This window comes from Mercenaria mercenaria, chromosome 11 (genome assembly GCF_021730395.1).
Source record: "Mercenaria mercenaria strain notata chromosome 11, MADL_Memer_1, whole genome shotgun sequence".
NCBI lineage: Eukaryota > Metazoa > Mollusca > Bivalvia > Venerida > Veneridae > Mercenaria > Mercenaria mercenaria.
Window position 1 is genome coordinate 58567152 of NC_069371.1, and position 23023 is coordinate 58590174.

The following is a 23023-nucleotide window of genomic DNA, read 5'->3' on the forward strand; positions in this document are numbered from 1 at the left end:
CAACTTCAAGCGATTTCGGTCACACATTAAACCGGAATACACCGGAATACATTTTCCATAACCGGAATACACCTGTATTTTGTAAGTTTAAGGTATTTTTGAAGGTTTTTTTGAAATAATTCAACCATTTATATCATAAATGAATAAAATACGAAAGGAAAATAATAGCAGAGCTACCGGCGCCGCAAAGCGGCGCCGATAGCGTCGCATTACGGTTAAAGGTATGAAAAAGAAAATGAATAGAGAGATCTAACTGTGTATACTATCGAGTTGAAAACTCGTGGTACTTTTTGGAATCGGTGTTGTTCGGATTTTTTCAAGTACACTATGCACATAGTAATTAATCAGTAAAGACGTCAGTAGACGCTTACTGTTTACGGTTGACAAAAGCGTCTCGCTTACTGCTTTGAATATTGAATAAAAATGCAAATGAGCGTTTGATAATAAGAAATAAATGCTAAATACATTTTCTACGAAGAAAAAAAGAAATAAAACACAATATTTTCATTTTGAAACGACTTTCGTCACGCTGCCATTACTGAACTTTGTTATATATACTTATGTTTATCTCATGACGTCATAACTCCACAATGGTGTAGTGATTAGCGAGTTCGCGTTGTAATCCAGAGGTCGTGAGTTCGAATCTCCCCTGGCCAGATTTTTTTTTAATTTTTATTTTTTATTTCATTTTTTTGTATTATTATGAGTTTTGAAAATATTGTATAACTAAAGTCTATTGTAATTAAATTTGGAATTGGAACATTAACTTTTTACATTACTGTAAGTCCTCATTGCCCAACATTCACACGCAAAGACACAGAATTCCTTTGGCTATTGGCCTAATGAGATTCTGTTAGGTTTGAAATTTTCAAAGTTCAAGCTTTTCAATTTGAAGCAGTTATCATTTTGTGACTGGTTTCCAGTATGATAATAAGTTATGTTAAATTGTTGATGCAGTGCGTTTTAAAAAGAATAACAGAAATTATTCAAATACGTTTTTTTTCTTTATCTTGATGCAAATGTTAATCTATACCAAACTTTCTTTTGATTATATACAGAATATTTGTAGAGTTTTCACATGTGGAGAATTAATCTTGATGCAGTCTAAAACATGCCTACAGAAATCATGAATTATCATTAATAATTTTAATAGATCTAAAGAACATAAACTTCCTAAACGAATCCATAATTCCAGATAATTCCAGCACCACTCCTTTGATTTTTAACGGGCACTGGTGATTTTTCATGGGAGCTCTGCCTTTTAGGTAGCACCTACTTTCATATTATACGTTCACGCAAAATGACTTTTAAGAGATTGAAATTCGTCGACCGCGCGGGAAATTTCCATTACCGAAATACACCCTTATTTAATTAATAAATGGTATTTTTGTAGGGTTTATTGCAAAGATCATTCGTGTATTATATAAAGAGTAAGCTTCGGGAGGAAAAATAAAACACTTTAACGCAAAACGGTTTTATAAGAGATTGAAATTCGGCGACCACGCGGGAAATTACCATAACCGAAATACACCCGTATTTCTTCAACAAACGTAACAAATGAGCCGTGCCATGAGAAAACCAACATAGTGGGTTTGCGACCAGCATGGATCCAGACCAGCCTGCGCATCCGCGCAGTCTGGTCAGGCTCCATGCTGTTCGCTTTTAAAGCCTATTGGAATTGGAGAAACTGTTAGCGAACAGCATGGATCCTGACCAGACTGCGCGGATGCGCAGGCTGGTCTGGATCCATGCTGGTCGCAAAGCCACTATGTTGGTTTTCCTATGGCACGGCTCAAATGGTATTTTTGAAGTGGTTTGCGACTGAATTCAAACATATAGATCATAAATTATTATTTTTCAAAAGGAAATTAAAATACTTTTGCGCATTACGTCTTGTACATGATTGAAAATCGGCGTGCGCACTGGAAATTTGCGCATTCGTGAATGAATTTCCATGTCCTAAAATTCTCTTATGTACACACGTATTTCTTTAAAAAATCGTATTTTTAGGATTTATGCAGAATTTAATCATATCTCAAATAAATGATTAATTTACTGCAGGAAAATAAAATGCGCAAATGGTTTTTATACGAGGTTGAAAATTTGTAGAGTCCACAATCGCCATAATTTTGTTAGCTTTTAAATTAAATAAAAGCTTAACATATTTATCTGCACTTACCTTGTTAGACATTATTTGTCACATGTCACTTGTGTGTGCTTACAAATATACTGATTAATTGATATAATCAATAGGTGTGATAATCCAATCAAACTCTATCAGGACTAATCAGGGGCACGTGTTTGTTACGCGGAATATATTCAAAGGACATTAATTGTGCTTTGTCAATAAATGCAGTAAACGTTTTTATATTCATATATTAAACATGATATAATTCTGTTAAAAACTGATTTTTTTTTTAACATATTGTCTCTTAAATTATCAAATTAAACATGAAGAAATAATTTAATTAGTTCAATTCAATTCATTCTTATTTATTTCTCTCAGGTCACAATACATGACAACATGAGGTATACATAATATTACTTAAACATGTGAGGCAACAAAAAGGCATAGAAACAAATAATCGTTATCATATACAATAGTAGATAATAGAAAACATGATTAATAATATATAGTTAATATATGATTATCAGGAGAGAACAACGTTTTTTTCTTAGCCTAACTTATAAGTAGCCTATAAAATAAATAGATATGGCATTAATATTCTGTATTCTATTTAGCAATAATTTCCTTTACAAAGTTGCATAGCTTATTGTATTCAGACACATTTATACTTGCAATATTCATTAATCTATTGATCTTGTTTACATTTGGTATTCCGATTTAAGAAAATGTCTTCTTCTTAACCTAAAAAACTGACATTCAAATAAATAATGGAACTCATCTCCTATACTGGTGTTACATAAATTACATATTCTCAAATTATAATCAACTGCATTCCAGCTTCCAGTTTCAACTGGCATCTTATGATTTCTAGTTCTAAATTTTATCATAAACTTCAGTAATTTTGATGGTGTTTTTAACAAATAGTCTTCAAATTTAAAATCAGTTTTAAATAATTTGTAAATTTTACATTTACTTGAGCTATCTACATCGGAATACCACTTGTTTAAAAATTAATCTGACAATTTTTGCTTAATGGTGGCTGATAACCAGGTGTAGTTTACAAAATCATGAGTGTCCCATATATTGTATAATCCGCATTTTATAAAAATATTTCTAACATTTTTAATCCATTCAAACATGCGTATTGGAACAGGATTTGTGTACCTAAAATGACTTAACATAATATTGTAAGACAAACTAGATAGTTTTGGATAAACAGGTTTAACCAAATAAGCCCAGTATGTAATAATTCTAGATTCAATATCTATACTAAGCGGTTTAACACCTGTCTCACCATAGACCATAGAACTGGATGTTGATGACTTAAGTCCAAGAATATATTTCAAAAATTTCAACTGAACTCTCTCAATTACCTCAATATTACCAAATCCCCAAATTTCACAGCCATATAATAAAACGGGTTTGACAGTTTTGTTAAAAAGATCTATTTGCATGTCAATAGGTAGGTAGAGAGACTTTGCCTTCTAAATGAGACTTAGTTCCAATAATAAACATACGGCCGGTCCTTTCCGGTCAGCGCGGTTTATTCACTGACATGTATTTTGTGTATGATTCATTTAAAAATAGAATATTTATATAAATCTACAATGGTCCAGTGCCTAAATCCGGACACTTTTGGTGGGTTTTTGACAGTAACTTTGCATTATGAAACCACACGTGCATAAAATTTTAACTGTAGATTTTCTCTATAATTCTAGGTTCTTTATTAATCTGTTTGCAAAACAACAAAATCGTATATTGCTGATTTCATCATAAAAATGTCATCCGAAATGGGCCAGTAAAAGCTGTCAAAACTGACCTTCAGAGTGCTTAAATATTCGGACACTATTTGGGTATAAAATGCAACGATTATGTGCATCCAAAAATAACAATAAACACGATTTCGTTTAAAATAAAGCAGTCAAATACAGTCCTGTAAATATATACAAACATCTCCGTCCGAATAAAAGTTTATTACCTGTTCATCACGTGATCATATGGACTGGTTTCTAACTTTATATAATTGCCAAATATAACAATAATATAATAAAATATATTAGAGCAAAAATTAATGTTTAAAATTATTCTTTCTTACATGCAGATTCTGTCGCTGTCGTTATACATTTTGACACAACTAAAGGGATCATTATAATGACACTGCGCAGATTCTATTTAATGAATTGCTTCCCTTGTCTGCAAAATGCTGGTTGTTTTCTATTGAATTAATTGATAACAGAAATTGGTTAAATCTTATAATACTGAGGGCAATACAGAATTCTAAAACATGTTTTTTACATCAGTTTCGATCAGCAAACAAAAAGAGTCGTCTGCAATCACAGGTGCCCGTCCAGTCTTGGTGCCCATATGGGTGCCGCCCCCTCCAAAAAAAAAAAAAAAAAAAAAAAAAAAAAAAAAAAAAAAAAAAAAAATTAAAAACACTGTTTTAAGCCTAAAACGAAAAAATTTTTTTTTTTAAATTTCCCCCCCCCCCCCCCCCCCCCCCCCCTATATATACTCTTATATGGAAAAGGTGCATGTGTTGCCGTAACGCTATGGCGGTTTACTAGGACACGCTGTGGAACAACCAAAATGTCCAGTTCAGTACCAATGCAAGCTACCCTGCTGCAATTTACACATCATGCATTTATAAAATAGTAAACAATCCTATTCTACCTAGTAAACAGCCTTAAATAACTTACATTTAAATTCTAAGACGCAAACAACGGAAAAGGTTTTCTACTTTCGTTTTGAAACAAAATGGCCGATCGTCACTGTTATTTTGCAAGTGTCTAGACATTTTGGCTTGTTTGAATTTAAATGTAAGTTATTTAAGGCTGTTTACTAGGTAGAATAGGATGGTTTACTATTTTATAAATGCATGATGTGTAAATTGCAGCATGGAAGCTTGCATTGGTACTGAACTGGACATTTTGGTTGTTCCACAGCGTGTCCTAGTAAACCTCCATAGCGTTACGGCAACACATGCACCTTTTCCATATAAGAGTATATATAGGGGAAAAAAAATTTTTTTTTTTTTCGTTTTAGGCTTAAAACAGTGTTTTTAATTTTTTTTTTTTTGAGGGGGCGGCACCCATATGGGCACCAAGACTGGACGGGCACCTGTGTCTGCAATAGGCAGAATATTTTTCTTGTTTAATCAGTACCTCGTCGCACCTCAAATAACTGGCGCGCGCTGTATGACGTCATCCCCTTACACACACAATGTTTACTTTATGCGGTGAGGATATTTGAAGGTAGTTTTCTCTGGAAAAACTTACATTCGTACACTGTTGTTGACAGCTGGTCATCAAAGCTTACGTTTGCGTCGATCCTGTTCATTTCAGTAAAAAATCACGATCGTAAAGCATTTTTAAACGGTGTCCGAATTATTATTATAAGCACTGTCCGGATTTAGGCACTGAACCAGTATATTCATATTTTCTAAAATATGCGAAATGGAGGAAATATAAAATGAAAACATACAACTACTTCTGAGGGGTCGAAATGTCAACCACCGTCCTAATATTTCGACAAGCAACAACGAAGCTTGATCATAAAAACGATAGGGATAGAGTGCGAAATGGCCTCCAAACAAAATTGATACACTCTCATAGAACAGGTCCGCGTTTCATGGAGAGTCTTAAGTTAGTCCTAGGTCCTAGGACCTAGGACCAAAATAAGGATGGAATAGGATTGCACTTAAGACCGTTTCAATAAACAATCTTATCTTTAGTCACAGACTTAGTCCTAACTTTTGACTTAGGACCAAATTGTACTCTCGAATTGAAGTTAAAAAATATAGCGCACGCGCTGTTTGCCGCAATATGTCATTCGTCTGCGACAAAATAAGGGAAGCGCCGCAGGAAAGCTACAGAACAGATCGGACTCTGAATACCTTGTTCTTACAGAGGCTGTAAAGATCTTTCTCCCAGTAAGAAGGAAAAACATGCTCCTTTTGTTACCATAGCGCTTAATGGAGTGTCTGGGAGTCGGTGGTTGATCGGTAACTTTTGACATTTCTGTGTTAATTTTTCTTTCGTATAGACTTTAGTCATATTTAACAAGGGAAGCAACTAGATTTTGAAAAAAGCGGAAATATTTTATGATGTTCAATTCCGGAGGAAAATCAGATTTAATTAAGAGTTGGCTGCATGATGTGTCAGTCATGTAACCGGCATATTCATCTATGTGCAGAAGTGATGGCTGGATACAGAATTATTTATTAGTTGGACAACAGTGAATACAGGTAACTGTACCATTAACCGGATATATATGCACCAAATTCTTAACCATTATGGTGCAAGAATCAGCAGTGTGTCTACATTAATTTTACTACAGACTTCGGGATATTGTTAAGATCTAGCTCGGGGAAGAAAAATTTTGATCGGGTGAGACAAGTGAATAATTCCAGTAGAGGAGAAAATTACCAAAAAAAAGTGTCTAGGGGTATGGATCAGTACCTAACCTATAGAATCTTTACTTATTATATTGCTTTGGTTACTAGTGTCAGTGCACAAGTGTCCGTTTGGAGGATACTATATTTTATCTTTAAAACCAGGAGATGATTTCAAATGTTTGCTCTCGTATTTTTCTCATCAATTTAAATACATTGAATGTGACAGGAAACAACTTTAGTCTTTAACAAGTAGAATCTTACAGATTTATAATTCTTCAATCCCGAGGAATTTGTACACCGTAATTCTTTTTATTCTCAGGACTGAAGAGTTCAAATATTATCTGAACGTTTTCTTTAGTAATCAAGTCATGAATTGTTGAATTTGTTTTACTGCATGGGTAAATAAATAACATGACTACTGGAAATCGCTGTTATAATTTCATATTCAATAGATATGCATCAAATCCGTGCGAGATTAATTATATATAAAATATTACAAAAAAACGCCAACTTTTATGATAACTAATAATTGAGCCGCACCATGAGAAAAACCAACATAGTGCGTTTTGCGACCAGCATGGATTGAGAACCCAACCTGTGCATCTGCGCAGTCTGACCGAGATCCATACTGTTCGCTAATGGTTTCTCTAATTGCAATAGGCTTTGAAAGCGAACAGCATGGATCCTGGCAAGAATGCGTGGATGCGCAGGCTTGTCTTGATCCATGCTGGTCGCAAAGCCACTATGTTGGTTTTCACATGGCGAGGCTCATATTAACTTTCCCCAGTAATTACCTTATACAAATTAGAAATACAGTACGTAATATTACATGTATATTCGTTACCGGGCCCCTAGCCACTTCCTTGCAATTTCTTTGGAAACGTTCATAACCAAGAAATACCAAATGAACTGACACAAATAGAGTAAACAAATCTGATATTTTATTATGTTTTGACAAGTCCTTTTCTTTAATATTTTGGACAGGAAGATCATGGTATATGTTTTCCACACATTTGTTGACCATTATGAGAAACAAAATTAAATGAAGATTTCACAAACAATTCCTTCTACTTGGTTTTGTAACTGATTACATCATTTTACATGTATGAAACAAACTGTTCCTCAGAGCGAAATAACAGTACAAGTGGATTGCATAATTATGCCTTTTTATATCTTTTTTTTTTTTAAATAAATTTTAATTTTTAGCTCACCTGTCACAAAGTGACAAGTCGAGCTTTTGTGATCGCGCGGTGTCCGTCGTCCGTGCGTGCGTGCGTCCGTAAACTTTTGCTTGTGACCACTCTAGAGGTCACATTTTTTGTGGGATCTTTATGAAAGTTGGTCAGAATGTTCATCTTGATGATATCTAGGTCAAGTTCGAAACTGGGTCAAGTGCCTTCAAAAACTACCGTATTTTCCCGAATTAAGGCCCCCCCTCTAATTAACGCCCCCCACCCATTTTGGAGGGGAAAAAATCAACAAGAACGGGAAAAAATCACCTACCTCATTTTTATAAGTCCACATAATAAGTAATTTACAGTACTAAAGTCCAATGTATTAAAAATTAAACACACTTTTAAACAATCCATGTACCGTAAGTCCAAAACATTTGTACTAAGTACGGTATGTAACAGAAAATTAAACGGTAAATACATTTTTGATTTGTTTTTACACCACTCGCGCACACGCTTCCTGCCGACTTTAAACAAACTTGCAGCAATGTGTTTACGATATACCCTTTTCTTCGGCAGTTTTAAGAACTTTTAATTTAAAAGCAGGCACAGCAGCGTGTCAAACCATTGACATTTTGTATTGCGCAATTAGCTACCCGCATGTACTAAGGAAAATGTTATCGGAGTACACAGCTGTTTGGGTCATGACGTAATGTGTAGTGTCGCGAGCATGTCAAAAAGCCAGACATGGAATACACGAGGTACCGTATTTAAATGCATAAAAGACACACTGCATTAAATTGGATGCCAAATAATTACGTTTTGGGGGGATTAAACAACACAGAAACACTTTACAGCTAGTTTGAACGATGTTTTTAAGTTTTGTAAAAATTTTCATTTTTTATTTTTTTACCTCAAATAAACGCCCCCTCTTTGGAAAATGTAACGCCCCCGGGGGCGTTAATACGGGAAAATACGGTAGGTCAGTAGGTCTAAAAATAGAAAAACCTTGTGACTTCTCTAGAGGCCATATATTTCACAAGATCTTCATGAAAATTGGTCAGAATGTTCATCTTGATGATATCTAGGTCAAGTTCGAAACTGGGTCACGTCCGGTCCAAAACTAGGTCAGTAGGTCTAAAAATAGAAAAACCTTGTGACCTCTCTAGAGGCCATATATTTCACAAGATCTTCATGAAAATTGGTCAGAACGTTCACCTTGATGATATCTAGGTCAAGTTTGAAACTGGGTCATGTGCCTTCAAAAACTAGGTCAGTAGGTCAGATAATAGAAAAACCTTGTGACCTCTCTAAAGGCCATATTTTTCATGGGATCTGTATGAAAGTTGGTCCAAATGTTCATCTTGATGATATCTAGATCAAGTTCAAAACCAGGTCACGTGCGGTCAAAAACTAGGTCAGTAGGCCTAAAAATAGAAAAACCTTTTGACCTCTCTAGAGGCCATATATTTCATGAGATCTTCATGAAAGTTGGTCAGAATGTTCACCTTGATGATATCTAGGTCAAGTTCGAAAGTGGGTCAAGTGCCTTCAAAAACTAGGTCAGTAGGTCAAATAATAGAAAGACCTTGTGACCTCTCTAGAGGCCATATTTTTCATGGGATCTTCATGAAATTTGGTCTGGATGTTTATCTTGATGATATCTAGATCGAGTGTGAAAGTGGGTCACGTGCCATCAAAAACTAGGTCAATAGGTCAAATAATAGAAAAACCTTGTGACCTCTTTAAAGGCCATATTTTTCATGGGATCTGTATGAAAGTTGGTCTGAATGTTTATCTTGATGATATAAAGGTCAAGTTCGAAACTGGGTCAACTGCAATCAAAAACTAGGTCAGTAGGTCTTGAAATAGAAAAACCTTGTGACCTCTCTAGAGGCCATACCCTCGAATGGATCTTCATAAAATTTTTCAGAATGTTCACCTTGATGATATCTAGGTCAGTTTTGAAACTGGGTCACATGCCTTAAAAAACTAGGTCAGTAGGTCAAATAATAAAAAAAACCTTGTGACCTCTCTAGAGGCCATACTTTTCATGGGATCTGTATGAAAGTTGGTCTGAATGTTCATCTTCTTGATGATATCTAGGTCAAGTTTGAAACTGGGTCAACTGCGGTCAAAAACTAGGTCAGTAGGTCTAAAATTAGAAAAATCTTTTGACCTCTCTAGAGGCCATATTTTTCAATGGATCTTCATGAAAATTGATCTGAATGTTCACCTTGATGATATCTAGGTCAGGTTTCGAAACTGGGTCACGTGCGGTCAAAAACTAGGTCAGTAGGTATAAAAATAGAAAAACCTTGTGACCTCTCTAGAGGCCATATTTTTCATGAGATCTTCATGAAAATTAGTGAGAATATTCACTTTGATGATATCTAGGTAAAATTCAAAACATGATCACGTACCTTCGAAAACTAGGTCAGTAGGTCAAATAATAGAAAAACCTTATGACCTCTCTAGAGACCATATTTTTCAAATGGATCTTCATAAAAATTGGTCAGAATTTTTATCTTGATAATATCTAGGTCAAGTTCAAAACTGGGTCACATGAGCTCAAAAACTAGGTCACTATGTCAAATAATAGAAAAACGACGTCATACTCAAAACTGGGTCATGTGGGAAGAGGTGAGCGATTCAGGACCATCATGGTCCTCTTGTTTTTTTTGTCAAGTTATTTCAAATACATTACTCATTGACAGGTTTGTTGCACTTGTTCATCTTTTATCAATGATTTATATTACAATAAGTGAATCAACATGGAACTCTATATTATTTTGTATTACCCTGTTATTTACATTTGGAAAGAAAATGTAAACTATCGAGTGAAAGCTGGTATTTGTGAACAATTTACAAATGTAGATTGAAGTGTTAGATGAACACTGATTTAGTATTATTTGATATTTCATTTGCAACAAAATGAAAGATAAAAATAACCCAAAATACATGGAAAAAGGAAGTCCATACTCCTAGACAATCTTTTACAAAAAAAGCTGACATGCTGATTTCTGGCATTGTTTGCATTCATTTGCTATTATGATTTTCCTTAGTACCAAAATATTAATGTAATTTAAAGATTGATATTGCTGCTTATAAATGGAATTTATTAAGTAGATACTAAAACCCCAAGACTTGTTACAAAACAATTTTCAGACAAACTGTTAACATTTTTATTTTGTTTATATTAGGTCACAGATGCTGATAGAGATCCTCAGCTCATATGGTAGCCAGGGTTTAGCAGTGAGCTGACTCAAAAGATGCCATTTAGTGATTTAATGTGGATAATCCATTCAGATCATTCACCAATGATGTACAACACTGATGGAACTGAAGGCAATACTTGCACTGACAGTCAGGGCTGGTTATTTAAAGTATATATAGTATGTATTGATCAACTTACTCTTAATGTTTCCTGTATTTGTGAAATTATAATACCAAACCATGCTAGATTTTAATTTTGCTCAAAGGAAGTTAATGGGAAGAACATTAATAGAATTATCATGATCATGCTGGCAAAAAGTATTGAAACCCCATAATTAATTTTAATGGAAGAACTTCATTCACAAGCTTTTGAATGTGGTCAGTTTGATTTTGACCAAGTGATGGCTTCAGTGGTTTGAAAATTTAACATCTGATACTTTATATATACTAGCTCAGAAGATAGAGCACTAGACTATGAATCAAAATGCTACAAGTTTAATCCCTTGGCTATATGCATCTATTCTCTTAAAACTGAAACTGAAATGTTTTCAGCTTCAGTTTCATTCTCTTAAACAGTTTGAGAGAATAACATGTCTGAAGTCTTTCATCCTCCATTTCTTTCTCATTTACAATGGTGACTTGTCAGTATTGTTACTGTAAATAGCTACTGTCAAAGAATGACAGTAAATATAGGAACACTTAATAGTTAACTGAACACCATTACATAGCTGAAATACTGTGGCAAAATTGAATTGTATTTAAACAACAAAAAAAAGAAATTTTGCAAGTGAAAATACATACCAGAAATAAATTTAATGATAATATACTATTTTGTTACATAGAAGAATCCTTTTCAGATTAGATGTACCTCTGATGTACCTCCTTAAATACGAGATTTCTGCCATGTGAAGGAGCAAGTTGAAAGAAGCACTGTTGGAGATGGGGTCCATGAACCTTATGTATACAGCTATATGAACAAGGGCTGGAACAAAGCAGACAAGACTGGACTTTTAATTGTTAATGAATATTTTAAGTTGTATTGTATGTCACCAGTATAATAGGGTTATTATAAAAGTAGTTAGATCTTGGATGTGGTATTTGGCTTGGAGTGCATTTTGCCAGACCTGGAACACACGAGGCCTGCAAGCGCAAAGTCTGACCCGCTGTGGTAAAATCGCCAAAGGCCTAATACAACCTCCCAGATCAAGCTACTGTTATAATCGTACTTTAATTTTTTATCTCCATGTACTAAAAATCATTTCACAAAAAATACCCTAGCGTTACAGGCGATATATTAAATTTGGTACGCCTTTAAAGTTTAAATTGATGTTGTTGTTCTTGTTTATACACAATTGATTACCGTGCCTTGTTTACATGTGGGATTTATTGTTTGAAAATGAAATAAAATGTTTAAAATGAATAAGAAAATGTCATTATCAAAATGCTTGCACTTTATGTTAAGGGAGTAGTGACAGGAAATTTTCCATTTTTTGTAGCTCAACCTGATCACAAAGTGCTCAGGGTGGAGTAATTGTTGTCACTCATTGCATGTCTATCCGCCCGTCCATACTTTTCTTAACTACATCTCTTAAATCATTTGGTGGCAGGCAGATGATGAAACTTGGCTTGGATGTCCTCTGGATATTCCTGCCTTTCCCTAGGGAAAAACCTTGTCTAAAGTACTGTAACTATTATGACGTCATAAACTATATAAATTTTGTCAGGAAAACACAGATCTATTTGCCTCCATGATCTAATTTTAACGTGATGAGCAAGAAAAATTATCTAACATGTCTGCATGTGTAAGACAGCTGTTTCCCTATCCTCGGGACAGCTCGGATAATGCTTGGTTTTTCATTCCACACTATCCCTCGTGGTATAGAAAAACCTGTCTTACATCGGCAGGCATGTAAGATCCTTATAGTCTTGTTATGCATATTATTGGTATGCTCAGCTTCAGTGCTTTTCAGTGAAGTTCTATTGATTTGTTATATTTTATCTTGTTTATACTACTTGCTGTAAACAATTAGGCTGAATTTCACCAAATCTCGCAAGTGATTAGTGTGGAGCAAAGTTGTGCATATTATCTTCATGTTCTAATAAATAATTTTTATCAGAGTCATGACCCTTGATTTGTCAGAATCTTTGATCTGTGCTACTTCTCCTATATCACACTAAGGGTTAAAATGGCATTTTTAGACATTTTTTGTTTTTATTAGCTCACCAGAGCCAAAGGCTCAGGGTGAGCTATTAGGATCACTCACCGTCCGTCATCCGTTGTCCGTAAACTTTTACTTCAAACGACATCTCCTCATTAACCGCTAGGCAAATTTCATCCAAACTTCACAGGAATGTTCTTTGAGTGAAGCTCTACAAAAATTGTTCAAAGAATTGAATTCCATGCAGAACTCTGATTGCCATGGCAACCGAAAGGAAAAACTTTAAAAATCTTCTTCTCAAAAACCAGAAGCCCTAGAGCTTAGATATTTGTGTGAAGCATTGCCTAGTGGACCTCTACCAAGTTTGTTCAAATCATGACCCAGGTCAAAATAGACCCCGCCCAGGGGTCACTTGATTTTACATAGAAAAATCTTAAAAAAATCTTCTTCTCGAAAACCAGAAGCCCTACAGCATTAGATATTTAACATGTAGCATTGCCTAGTGGATCTCTACTAAAGTTGTTCAAATCATGACCCCGGGGTCAAAATTGCCCCTGCCCCAGGGGTCACTTGATTTTACATAGATTTCTATAGGAAAATCTTCAAAAAAAATTTCAAATAATTCTGATTCTTCAAAAACATTGCTGCCAGGGGGCGTGGTAACTTTTTCCTTCATGTATACGGTACTTGTCCAAATTATTGCCTTAAGGTAAAAAAATGGCCACGCCCCTGTGTCTGACATGTACTTATTATAGGCTTTTATATTAGAAACTTTGAAAAATCTTTTCTCTGAATCAATAATAGCTAGAGCCTTCATATTTGGAGTGTGTAATATCAGTTTTGTAATGTCTACTGCAATTGTTCAGATTATTGCCCTAGGTTCAAAAGTGTGTTTGACATGTGTATAATATAGGCTTGCACAGAAGAAACCTAACTCTGATTTTATACAAACACACTTGTACAAAGTGAGCGCTTTAGGGTCAATGACTCTTGTTATTTATTAAAGATTATTGTCATAAAAACAAGCTGAAATTTATTAACTTCTAGCCCCAGTTTCACAAAAACTTTATTAATTGCTTAGCTATGTCTGTTATTTTAGATGCATGTTTTTGCCCTTTATGTGTCTTCAATGTTGACTTTCTTAGCTCACCTGAGCCAAAGGCTCAGGGTGAACTATTGTGATCGCTCACCATCCGGCGTCTGTCCACACTTTCCTTTAAACAACATCTCATCCTAAACCACCAGGCCAATTTTGATGAAACTTCACAGGGATGTTCCTTAATGGTCTTCTTCTTTAATAACTGAATTTTATACAGAACTCTGGTTGCCATGGCAACTGAAAGGAAACACTTTAAAAATCTTCTTGTCAAAAACCACAGGGCCAAGGACTTTGATATTTGGTATGTAGCATCATATAGTGGTCCTCTACAAAGATTAATCAAATTATCCCCCTAGGGTCAAACTGTGGCCTCGTCCCTGGGGTCACATGGTTTATAAAGACTTATATAGGAAAAAACTTTAAAAATCTTCTTGTCTGAAACCACAAGACCTAGGCCTTTGATATTTGGTATGTAGCATTGCCTTGTGGTCCTCTATTAAGATTGTTCAAATTATGCCCCTAGGGTGAAAAGAGGCCCAGCCCCGGGTACCAAGTTTTACACAGACTTATGGAGGAAAAACTTTAAAAATCTTTTTGTCTGAAACTGCAAGGCCTAGGCTTTTGATATTTGTTAGCATTGCATTGCCTAGTGTCCTTTACCATGATTATTCAGATTATGCCCCTGAAGTGAAAAGAGGCCCCGTCCAGGGTGTCTCATGTTTTACAAAGACTTAAAAAGGAGAAAACTTGAAAATCTTCTTGCCTGAAAATGCAAGGCCTAGGCTTTTAAACATTCATTTTTTAGCTCCACTATTCAGAGAAAAGGGGGGCTATTCTACTTGCCCCGTTGTCGGCGTGAGCTTTCTTGGTTAATGTTTTTCGGCAACCTTTATTTTTCTGTCATATCTTTGTTACTATAATATATCTTACTGTAACTTCACATAAACATTGTCCTGCATACAGACAAAGTGTGTGCAGGGGCTGGGCCCATTATACATAAGGTCAAGGTCACCAAGGTGTTATACTTGGGTTATTTTTAAGGTTAAAGTTTTTCGGCAACCTTTGTTTTTTCTGTCATATCTTTGTTACTAATGCTTATATCTTACTATAACTTCACATTAACACTGAAGAATGTGCAGGGGCTGGGCCCATTATACCCAAGGTCAAGGTCACCAAGGTGTTATACTTGGGCTATTTTTAAGGTTAAAGTTTTTCTGCAACCTTTGCTTTTCTGTCATATCTTTGTTAATCCCTGCCACAAGTGATGGGGGGTTATAGGAATGGTCTCCATCCGTCCTTCAGTCTGTTCGTTTGTTTTGTTTGTTTGTTTTGGGTTTAATGCCGTTTTTCAACAGTATTTCAGTCATGTAAGTTAGGCAGTTAACCTAACCAGTATTCCTGGATTCTATACCAGTACAAACCTGTTCTCCGCAAGTAACTGTTTGCCCCGTCTGTTCGTGTTTGCTCCATATCTTCTTAACCCCTTGAAGGATTTTCATGAAACTTGGGTCAAATGATCACCTCATCAAGACGATGTGCAGACCCCATGAGTCAGCCTTGTTGGCTCAAGGTCAAAACTCAAGGTCAAAGGTTTGAGCCTTCCATTTTGTGTCCGCTCTATATCTCCGAAACACCTTGAAGGAATTTTATAAAACTTGGGTCAAATGATCACCTCATCAAGACAATGTGCAGAACCCATGAGTCAGCCATGCTGGCTCAAGGTCAAGGTCACAACTTAGGATCAAAGGTTTGAGCCTTCCATTTTGTGTCCACTCTGTATCTCATAAACCCCTTGAAAGATTTTCATCAAACTAGGGTCAATGATCACCTCATCAAGAACTCATGAGTCAGCCATGTCAACTTAAGGTCAAGGTCACAACTGAAGGTCAAAGGTTGAGCTCTGTATCTCCTAAACCCCTTGAAGGATTTTCATGAAACTTGGATCAAATGATCACCTCATCAAGATGTTGTGCAGAATTCATGAGTCAGCCATGTCAGTTCAAGGTCAGGTCACAGCTAAAGGTCAAAGGTTTACCCTTTCACTATCCATAAGTGACGGGGGATTTAGCTGTCTTTCAGACTGCCTTTTTACTATTGCTTATATCTCACTGTAAGTTCACATAAACATTGTCCAGCACACAAACAAAGTATGTGCAGAGGCTGGGCCCATTAAACCCAAGGTCAAGGTCACAAAGTTGTTATACCTGGAATTATTTTCATGTTAAAATTTTTCGAAAGCTTTGTTTATAGACATATCTTTGGTACTTTAAAAGATAATGACTTGAAATTAAAAACATTTCTGTATAATCATCATCTGCATGTGTGTTTACAATCCCCATAACTCTTATTGTATTTTTGACAGAATTATGCCCCTTTCAAACTTAATGTTTTTTGGCAATCTTCGCTTTCTGGATATAACTAGTACAATTTAAGATAAAGACTTGAAACTTAAAATGTATTGGTACCTCCAATTTTTAGGTGTATTTTGACATATCTGTACCTTGAAAGAATTTTTTCTTTTTGTTTTTGGTTAAAGCAGTGGTACTCGGGTGAGCAATATAGAGCCATCATGGCCATCTGGTTTTTTGTTGTTTTTAAGCTTTAGCAAAGAAATTTGTTCAAGCAAGCAATTAAACTCAGATGAGCAATATAGGGTCATCATGGCCCTCTTGTGATATATATCAGAACAGTATATGACTATTTCATACTTAGTATATTAAAACAACAATTCTGAATTTTACAGAAAAGAAAGTATAGAAACAAGAAATATACTTTAGCAAATACTGAAGTTCGAAATATCATATTTTCTTGACTGAAATAAGTATATTGCATACAAACACTACTAACCATAGTATAATTTAGCTAAAAATACATTGTGAAAAAATCCAACATTAAATAACAATAACATCAGCAATAGCAAAATTTTAGAATAACAACTTAACTAAGTAATTACTAAGTTTTGTGAAATTGGGGTCTGGTAATTACAATTTAATCAATAGCATTTATAAGTGTCTGATATTTTTCCAAAAATATGAAGTGTTTATAATAGTTGTTGAACCAATATTTCAGATCAAATTATGAAATGCCATAATTATAACTGCACAAAACAACACTGTTGTTTAACATTTATAAACTTTGTTATCTTGAATAAATTATAAAAACTATAACATTTTCATTGTCTTTGTATCCATATTTTTCTTTTAAAACCAGATTAAATTTTATGTTTGTATAATATGATTTCTGCCACCTAGCCCACCTTTTACTTTATTATGCAGTTACATCATGCTAATGACCAACTGCTAAAAGTGAAATATCTAATGTCAAAAATGGTTAGTAAAATGTTAATTATAAAGTGATAAATGTTAAAAGTTTGTTGCAAAAACAGAATGAATGCATCCCTTAAATAGTCATTTGCCATTATTACACAACTTTGTCACCTTTTGATATATAAGAAGTCATTCCCATATTCCCATGTTCATATGACTGATAGAACATGCTATTGCTGTTATTCAGACCAGCAGAACATTGTGTTTTCAAATAATTAAAAGTTACATTCATTAGCCAAAGTTAGGTTAAACATGTTGGCATAAAGATGCATAAGATAAATTCATAAGACAATTTATTATTTGACATTTAGCACTTTAAACTATGGCATATAACATTTTGCATTTAGAATTTTGCAATGAGTAATTTGGCAATTAGCACACAAGACATACCTGTCTTCCACACACTATGGCCTTCCATACAATTCAGTGTTTTGTGAATATCAAGTTTGTGTGTCTGTGTTTGGGTGTACATGTAGTGCCTTTTTCGACAATTTCTCAGTCATATAAATGACAGTCTACTTGCAGCAGTGATGCAATGCTGAACTTTATAGTTCTGCCTCATTTGAATATCAAACCATAGACAGGTGACATGATACCCCAACCAATCACATTATTCTGACACCGGGCTAACCATCCTAGTACTATTTTTAGCTCATCTGATGTTTTGAAAAAAAATGATGAGTTATTGTCATCACTTGTTCACCATCATAAGCTGACTCAGTACATCAAGAAGCATAACTCCATCCTGCTTTTTGCAAGAATTATTGCCCCTTTTGGACTTGGAAAATCAGTTTTCTTGGTTAAGTTTTATGTTTAGGTCAGCTTTCTCCTAAACTATCGAAGCTATTGCTTTAAAACTTGCAACACTTGTTCACCATCATAAGCTGACCCTGTACAGCAAGAAACAGAACTCCATCCTGCTTTTTGGAAGATTTATGGCCCTTTTGGACTTAGAAAATATCAGGTTTCTTGGTTAAGTTTTATGTTTAGGTCAACTTTTTCTCTTAAACTATCAAAGCTATTGCTTTGAAACTTGCAACACTTGTTCATCATCCTAAGCTGACCCTGTACAGCAAGTAACATATCTCCATCCTGCTTTTTGCAATAATTATTGCCCCTTTTGGACTTAGAAAATGATTCTCTTGGTTGAGTATTATGTTTAAGTAACTTTTCTCATAAACTATCAATTTTGAAAGCTATTGCTTTAAAACTTGCAACAGTTTTTCACCATCATAAGCGGACGCTGTACATCAAGAAACATAACTGTATTTGGTACGTGACCAGGGATCATACCCACAACCTTCCGCACTTGAAGCGGTTGAGGCAATATAATGTCAAGTACAGGACTTGATAACAACAAAAGGGAGATTTTGTGTAGTTAACAGTTAGCTCAGTCGGTAGAGTACTCGCCCTGTAAGAAATAGATCCCGGAGTTTGATCCCCAGACTAAATGCACATTTTACGCATAATGTGGGACCGTAACTTATGTTGTCCTAGATCATAATTACCTTGTTGTCTGTCACATTAGAAATTCAAGGGCGAAATTTATATAGCGGGGAAGTGTATCATGGTATCAGACTTGCACTTTACTTGTATGCACTTTCATTTAATATTCTCCATTTATTCTTATATGGGGGCTACCATCAACCTTTTTTAAAATCCTAACAGGAAGTGCTTACCAGTAAAGTGCATTGTAGAAGAATTTGTGTAGTCAGTCATTTAGTGCAGTTGGTAGAGCTCTCACCCTGAAAGCAAGGATTGACTCCGCATTTTCTCACCCTGTTACAGTAAGTTGTGAAATAGAAAAATCATAATTTTGTTGCATAATAAATGGTATTAGCATAAGTATAACTTGTGACATAATAACAAACAAGTCACAATACATCTTTTTTCTTATTGTTTCTTTTTTATTGACATTTCGGTACGAGTGTTTTTGGTACGAACCACATGAATATTAAAACGTCTACTATAGTTGGTCAGTTGTAATCTTCAAAGGTTTGTAGTATTCAGGCAATAAAGAAACATCTTACAAACATTTAAAACGTTTGAAACTGTTGTTCTTGTTGCAAGTAAATTGCTGAATTTGTTTAAATATCGTAATCAATGTCCTTAGCAACAGTCGGCCATTTAGTTTTATTTGGATTACTGCCCTTGAAATTAAAACAACTACCGGCTCTGCCAAAACTTTGGCACCACACATGTTTAATGATTATACGGGCCGTGTTATACACAAAACTTAGCACCGACTACGGCGGTGGCGTATTTTAGCATTGATTACGGCGGTGGTTTATACTGTACTGTCGAACAATCGCGATTTTGCTTCTTTGAGAAATACTTCTAGACAGTCCAGCCATTGTCTCGAGAAACCCGAGAAAAATCGCAGGGCGCAAGTTTAGATTTTTAGAGAAATATAATCAAGATTTTTTTCTCGGACAAATACCATGAAGGCGGCCATCTTTGATTTCGGAGTGTTTTTGTCTTAAGACTATCCTAGGACTATCGTAAGACTGCTCGATAGCAGTCCTAGACTTAGGATCGATTTTAGTCATAAACTTAGGACTAAAAATTTGGGACTGTTTTTATGACTTTCTTTGAAACGCAAAATTGTCACAGTTTTGGTCTTAAGACTGTTTTAAGACTTAGGACTCTCCATGAAACGCAGCCCAGGATACTATGCTCTATTTTATGCAAAGTTGCCTCCCCTTGATAGAATGTAACCGTTTGTTCATTACTTCCATGTAAATTATTTGTTATAATCCTGTAAGACATGTAAGATACAAAATAAGATATTTTTGTCAAAAGATTATAAAAATGGCCATATAATTGCGACAGAGTGAGACAGATTATTTCTACGAAAGTGGTAATAGAGTCTGACAGAAACAGGAAGCACAGTGTTTTGTTTTGTTTTGTTTTTGGCTGTTTCTGGGGGCTTAACTTCGTGACGAATCTCGGCCCATTCCTCTATCCAAAAGGTATATTTATGTTTTTTCCCTGACTTTTGAAAAAAAATTATCCTCAAAATATATTTTTACATAATCATAATCCAATCAAAACTCCGAGTAGTTGTATATATGTAGCTATATGAACCATATTATATCCTTGTGTGCCCGTGAGCCGTCCCAGCAAACAAAAGACGTTGTATTTATGTTGTACCGACGTTGGACCCCGATGTCGAATCAACGTCGAATTATTGTTGGAGTTGAAAGTTTTTTAGACGTCATAATACGATGTCGATACAACGTCGAGAATCCAACCAATATCCGACCATGATACATCCTTAACCCAACCACAATCCAACCATAACCCAACATGTTTACGCCTGCATTCTACCCTTAATTTACTATTTTAGGCATTTTAATGTTGGAATTTTACTTGTGACCCAATATATTATCAACACAATTAAATGTATCTTCTAGTCTTTATTTCATACTGTGGCAATGAACATAAAATTTTACCGTTATATATTGCGCCAAGTGTAGGCTGCATTTCATTTCGCTGACATTTATTTGATTATTTCTCGAGAATTACTAAACATATATATGTGGAAGTTGTCTTGAGTTTGTATTGGTTGATTGTGGGAAGATTGATGTAAATAGTTTTGTGAAATATTGTGAAATACTTGCATTTTGTTGGTATTTTTTCAATTTATTTGTGCATTTTTTTTTCAGAATAACGTTGAAATTTTCAACTGATTTCTCTTCACACACAATGATTGGCCAATTATCACTTGTAGCTTTTCATGTCAAACACCAATACAATAGACGTGAACTACTTGATATTGGAAAGTATGCCCGGGGGAAATTTCGGCCAGATATTCCTCTTTTAACAACAATAAAACAGTTAGGTATTTTAAAATACAGAGGTTCAAGAGGAGGTAAACATAAAGTTAAATCAATATGGGATGTCAATAAAGGGGTCCATTTGTATAATTTACAAGTACTGCCTGAAGAAATCATAATTATAGTTCGACCACGAAATGAAATCTGTATAAACAGTTCAAATGTATGGATAGCCAAAACCTTGAAATTCAGCAGCAAAATACCAAAAATGTTACCAAAATTAGATGTGAATCCATTACAACAGGAAGAAGTGAGAAAAAATTCGTGTATGCAGTTTCAATCCAAGATCTGTCAAAAATAAGACAGTTTCTCTGTGTGATCACATAGTTTCAAATGATTTTGATTTGGTAGCACTCACTGAGACTTGGCTCGGAACTACCATGGATAAAACGTGTATTGGCGAACTTGTACCGAATGGATATTCAATTAAAAGTGTGGCACGGTGCAGCGGCAGCCGTGGAGGGGGTGTGGCTCTCATACATAAGTCTGCATTTACTCTTCGTGTTGTTGCATCTAGTCGTGACAAAGATTTTAAACAATTTGAATACATGGATTGTAATTTGAGCATCAATGGATTTTCTGCACGAGTGGCAGTGATATATAGACCACCACCAACAAAACAAACGGTTTTAAAGACTAGTGTGTTTCTAGAGGAAGAATGGCCTACTTTCCTAGGCAGGTATGCTACAGTTGATAAAGACATCATCATTGTGGGAGACATGAATTTCCATCTTGATATTCCATCAGACCGAGATGCTGTCAGATTTAAAAGTGTACTTCAGTCATGTGGTATGCATCAACATGTGAACGGACCAACCCATGCCCGCGGTCATACATTAGATGTTGTAATAACCAGGAACGACAGCAAAATAATATCATGTGTCGAGGTCATCGATCCAGGTCTTTGTGACAATACTGGTAATATGTCACAGGATCACCATGCAATTCACTTCAACGCCAGTGCCGCAAAACCAGCTCCGATACGGAAGCAAGTTTCTTTTCGGAAACTACGCTCTATTGACGTAAGTTCTTTCAAACAAGACATCTCAGCGTCCCTTGCACTAAATACGCTTCCAGAAGGCGCAGACGTGGATCAGCTAGTAAATGCATATTCAAAAGGATTATCCTTACTGATAGATAAACACGCTCCTTTACGCACAAAAACTATCGTTCTTCGACCTAGCTGTCCGTGGTTTACAGACGAACTTCATGAGGCTAAACACTTAAAACGCAAGCTTGAGCGGAAGTGGCGTAAATCCAAACTAACAATCGACCATCAACTTTATAGGGACCAATGGCTACCATGAATAAACTCCTAATTCAGGCCCGAACCGACTACTTCTCTGATAAGGTGAAGTCGTGTGGCACTGACCACAAAAGTTTGGCCAAGATAACCAAAAATCTACTAGGAGACAGCCAAGATGCTTCCCGCCCTCTAACACATCACCAAAGGAACTTGCGCAAAGTTTAGTGACTTTTTCATCGAGAAAATTGAGAACATTAGGATGATATTATTTCGCATAGCCAAACTGATCGTGATTCAGTAGACTTGCATTGTCCAGAACACCAAGAAGTAGCAAACTGTCTTATTGATTTGGCTCCTACAACGATAGAAGAGGTAGAACAAATTATACAAAAATCTCCAAACAAATCCTGCGAACTTGACCCTTTACCAACATGGCTTCTGA